Source organism: Gossypium hirsutum, chromosome A13, assembly GCF_007990345.1.
Source record: "Gossypium hirsutum isolate 1008001.06 chromosome A13, Gossypium_hirsutum_v2.1, whole genome shotgun sequence".
NCBI lineage: Eukaryota > Viridiplantae > Streptophyta > Magnoliopsida > Malvales > Malvaceae > Gossypium > Gossypium hirsutum.
In genome coordinates, this window is record NC_053436.1 from 21056027 (window position 1) to 21061671 (window position 5645).

The 5645-nt window shown below is 38.6% G+C and overlaps 1 non-coding gene across 1 annotated transcript; it reads left to right on the forward strand.

The window, feature by feature from the left end:
• The first annotated feature begins 212 nt into the window (after positions 1–212).
• LOC121213144 (small nucleolar RNA R71) lies at positions 213–318 on the forward strand. Its single transcript, XR_005908514.1, has one exon. It is a non-coding gene; the product is annotated as a small nucleolar RNA R71 (small nucleolar RNA).
• Positions 319–5645: the final 5327 nt, after the last annotated feature.

The window sequence follows — 5645 nt, forward strand, 5'->3', positions numbered from 1 at the left end:
TAACCACGTCGAGGTTGAAAACACCGACTGCTTTCGCCGGCTTTGTTCTCATAACTTGCCACTGATAGTTATTCAGTGACATCTCCTCAATAAACTCATAAGCCACCTCAGGTGTTTTATTATTGATAGTTCCTCCAGCGGCTACATCAATCATCTGCCGAGTCGAAGGATTCAGGCTATTATGAAACGTTTGAACCTGTAGCCAAAGCGGTAACCCATGGTGAGGGCATCTTCTTAAAAGGTCCTTGTATCTCTCCCATGCATCGTAGAGTGTTTCTAAATCCACCTGCACAAAAGAAGAGATATCATTATGTAATTTGGTTGTTTTAGCCGGTGGAAAATATTTTAATAAAAAATTTTCGGTCACTTGTTCCCAAGTAGTGATTGACCCTCGTGGTAACGAGTTCAACCATTGTTTAGCCTTATTCCTTAACAAAAAAGGAAACAAATAAAGATGTATGACATCATCAGAAACACCATTGATTTTAAATGTATCACAAAATTCTAGGAAATTTTCCAAGTAAGCGTTGGGATCCTCGTCCTGCAAACCATCAAACTGAACAAACTATTGTATCATTTGAATTGTGTTAGGTTTTAGTTCAAAATTGTTTGCAGCAATAGCAGGTCTAACTATACTTGACTTAGTTCCTGTTAAATTAGGTTTAGCATAATCATACATAGTGCACGGAGTAGGATTTTGATTTACAGCAATTGTAGGAGGTAGCAGATTTTCTTGGTTTTCAACCATCTCCTCAGTTGTAGTTTGAATACCGTCCTCTTGCTCGTTCTCTATGTATCTTAAGCTTCACCTTATTTCTCTTTGGTTTCTGCGAACTGTGTGATCGATCTCACTGTCAAAAAGTAATGGTCCTGACGGGTTTCTTCTAGTCATAAACTATAAGAACCTGCCAGAAAAAGGGAAAAAGAAGAATTAGTATTAAAAATTAGAATAAAATTTAAATTGCAGTAAAAGTAAATGGCTAAAGTAATAAAAATCGAGTGTTCCTAATATCTTAGTTCCCTGGCAACGGCGCCAACAACTTAATACGTGATATTCGTGACAGGTTTTAAATATTTATAATGAATCGTTCTTGAAACTAACTATTATCGCGATGAAGGCATGTGTACCTATCGAACAGTAATATAGCTTTAGGAAGACCGAATTGTCAAACCCAAAGGAACTAAAAGTACTAGTAATGACTGTCTTTTTATTATCTAGCCTAAGAATAATAGGGTTTGTTTTAACTAACTAATTAACTAAACTAAGAATTCACAGAAAATAGAATTGGGGAATTACTTTTGGAAAACTCGATTGATTGAGACAATACCTAAGGAAAAATCTACCTAGACTTCACTTGTTATTTGACTCTGAATCGAACGATTTATTCATTTGACTCTATCTGTAGAAATCCCTAAGTTATATTATTATCTCTCTCGAGACTAACAACATCTAACCCTAGGTTGAATAATTGAAATCTCTTTCTAATTAACTCCGTAGGTTGTATTAACTCGATCTATGAATCCCTTTATTAGGTTTCACCCTAATCCGACAAAATCTTGTCATCCTATCTCTAGGTTCGCAGCCAACTCCGCTTAATTATGACAAATGTTCTCTTAGATAGGGTCTATTCCTCCTCTGAATAAGAGCTTAACTTGAGTCAATATCCTGGAATATCAAAACAAGAATTAAGAACACATAATTAAGAACAAATCAAATATTTATCATACAATTCTGATAATAATAACAAGATCTATCTTAGGTTTCATTCCCCTTAGGTATTTAGGGGTTTTAGTTCATAACTGAAAAGGTAAACATCTCAGAATAATAATGAATACAAAACATAAAGAAAAACCCAAAACCCAAGATTAGGAGTATCGAATTCACCAATTTTAAGGAAAATCATCCATAAAATGTGCTAAGCATGGGATAGAAATATGTATAAATTATGGTTTATTAGATGTTCATCATATTCATTTTCAGTCCTCGAATACACCAGTATGTCGTCGATAAATACTACAATAAATCGATCTAGATAGGGTTGAAACACTCTGTTCATCAAATCTATAAAAGCTGCTGGTGCATTTGTCAGTCTGAATGTCATAACTAAGAACTCATAATGGCCATAATGAGTCCTAAACACCATATTGTGCACATCGGCCTCTTTAACTCTTAGTTGGTGATACCCCGACCAGAGATCTATTTTAGAGAAAATCGACGCTTCTTGCAGTTGGTCGAACAGATCATCAATCCTTGGAAGAAGGTATTTGTTCTTAATGGTCAACTTATTCAGTTGTCTGTAGTCGATGCACATGCGCGTGTATCCATCCTTCTTTTTCACAAACAAGACTGGTGCTCCCCATGGAGACACACTAGGTCAGATAAACCTACTGTCCAATAATTCTTGAATTTGGGCTTTAAGCTCCACAAGATTCTTTAGTGCCATTCTGTATGGGGCGATGGATACTGGACTCATACCAGGAAGGAGTTCAATACCAAACTCCACTTCACGTTCTGGAGGTAACCCCGGTAGCTCTTCAGGAATGATGTCTGAAAAATCTTTAACCATCTTGATATCCTTTACCGAAGAGTTCCCAACATCTGAAACACTAACATAGGCCAAAAACGCCTGACAACCCTTGCAAACCAACTTCTCGACCCTTAGCGCATAAATAACATTATTCAAATAGTTTCGTCGTTCCCCAAGTACCACTACCTCCTTGTCTGCCTCAGTTCTCAGTACTATCCATTTAGTGGCACAATCCAAGCTTACTCGATGTTTAACTAACAAATCCATGGAGGTCGTATTCTCTGAAAGGTAATTCCATAAGATCGGCCAGAAAGACAACCCCTTATATCTCCAAGGGAACATCTCTAAACATCTTATTTACTTGAACGGACTGCCCCAGCGGACTTAGAACATTAATCTCACTCATAGTATTTTCAGCCATAAAACCCAATATCTTTGACATAGAGCATGCTATGTATGAATGTGTAGACCCAACATCAATTAATGCAGTATAAGGTAAATTATGGATAAATAAAGTACCCGTAATGACATCCAGAGCATCTCCGTCTTCCCGGTGACGTACAGCATAAACTAGTGTCGGCTGCCTCACTTTTGTATGATGGGCACCTCTGCCCGGTGCTCCACGACCACGGCCCAAACCATTTCCACCCTTGGCCTGACCTCAGCCTCTCAGTGGCTACTGTCCACTCCACTGTACATTACCCAAACCAATAGCTTGCATCTGCTCAGGCCTTCGTGGACAATCCCTGACATGGTGCTCCAATGATTCGCATCTCAGACATGCACCCATCTTTTTCCAACATTCACCCTGATGGCATTTTCCATAATCAGCACAAAACTATGATCCAGAAGTAGCAGCAGCAGGGGTCCTAACTCTAATTGGCCCATCAGCTCTGGGCTTTTTGTTAAGCCTCTAAAAAAATTTTAAGGCTCAACGTCCATCTTACCCCTACCTTTCTCTCTGTTCTGGCACTCAGCGCGCGTCACATCCTCGGTGATTTTCACCTTGTCAACTAATGCTGTAAAATCCTGCTTCCTCTGAGGAGCTATCAGAACCCTTAAACCATCTCTGAGGCCATTCTCAAATTGAACACATTGCTCGTATTCTGTTAGCACCATCCCACATGCATAGTGGTTCAATCGTAAAAATTTGGCCTCATATTCAGCCACTGTCCTATCTCCTTAAGTTAAATTCAGAAATTCTCTCCTACGGGCATCCACATAACTGACACCCATATACTTAGCTTGAAATGTAGTCTTGAAAAACTCCCAAGTCAATCGATTGGCTTAAGTACCCTCTTTGACAATAAGCCACCACTGGCATTCCTTATCTCTCAGCAATGATATTGCACCTTTTAGCTTTTCATCACGGGTACAGTGAAGGTCATCCATGATCATTTCTGTTGCCTTAATCCAATATTTAGCCATATTAGGGGTAACTCTAGCAATACCCTTGAATATCTCTACCCCATTAGACCTGAGTCATTCTATAACTTACCCACGGCCCACAGTGACAGTATTAGGCCGAGCGATCCTTTCTAGAATCCTTAACATTGCTTGGAACAGTGCGTCATCCCCAGTTGCTTGATTTTGAGACCTTGTCTCAGCCATAGGTAAAGTTGGTGCCTCTCCAGCTTCCTCGTTAGGCTAGTGTCCAGATGACAAAAACCCAACCCGAGCACCTCCATGGTCTTTGCCGCGGTCTCTACCACGATTACCTCTAGTGCTCATTATCCAATCGTGCTTTTATCTGTATTAAAAGTTTTTTGCCAGTCAGTTTATTGGTCCAGTGTTTACTCCAAATATCTTATGAACAATATTATCTCAGAGTTTTGTTTTCACAGTTCGCAGTCTTACTACAGTTCGTAGTTTACTCTAACTAGAGAGTTTTAGTACAGTTTTACTACCTAAAGTAGTCCCAGTAATAATATTTCAACATTATTTCAGTATAAATAATCAAAAGACTTACAGGGTCAGCGTAAAGACTCGGTGTACCACTCCTTCAGTAAAACATTTCCAAATTGTATCAATCACTTTAAACTACTTGAAACAATTCTGTTAAAATTTCCACGTTTTTGAAGAACCCAAAACCACTACTGAGTCTTGCAACCTGGCTCTGACACCACTAAATGACACCCCAAACCTGGCCTAAACATTATGGCTAAATCTGCAATGTCACATTGGAGTGATTTTCAAATATAATTTCTTGGAAAACATGCTCTACATAAAAACTTCTTTGGGTTCTTAACAAAAATTTAAGGTGTAAGTTCATTGTGAAAAACTCAAGTTGTTCTAGCATAATATTGATCATATGAGATTGTTATTACCCTTTAAATCATGTTTGTTGCGGAAGCTCTCAAAATATGTTGCGTAATGGCGATGTTTTAGAAAAACATTTGTTTATATTTTCTTGAAAATCCGGGTCCTACTACTAGTAGTCAAAAATCAAGGTAAATAAATCCCCAAAATTAAAATGAAACTTAAACAGGCATTATTACAAAATGAAAAACCCAAAAGTAAACCTTATTTATAAAATTAAAAATTAAATAAGTCGAGTGGCCTTCACTGAGTCCTCCGTCACCTCGATCCGTCTACACCTGGGGATTTCCTGCACAGCTAACAGATAGGTGAGCTTTCAAAAACTCAGTGTGTGAAATCCCATAAAAACAATTAGTCAAAGTAAGCACAATTTGGGCCTAAGCGCTTTCAGTAACAGTTAGGGCCTTAGCCCATTTCAGTAACAATAGCAATCTGGGCGAGAGCCCGTTGCAGTAACAGTAGCAGTCTAGGCTTGAGCCCTTTACAGTAACAGTATACAAATAGAAATCCTGCCCAATCCATCCTCTACACACCATTTCCGTACCAACCCTGCACACCATGTAAGGATAAAATTGACCTACCCAACCCTACACAGCATGTAGCATCGGTTGCGGCACTAAATCAGTATTTGCAGAAGAGCTGCCAGTAATAGGCTTATAGCCTTTCAGCACACTTCCTCCAAAATCATGTATCCCACCCCATGCAATGCAACATAATATATATGTATGTATAGTAAAAATGGCATGCTCAAATAGTTGCACATCACATAGGGGTATATCAGTCATTTACAAAAATAAA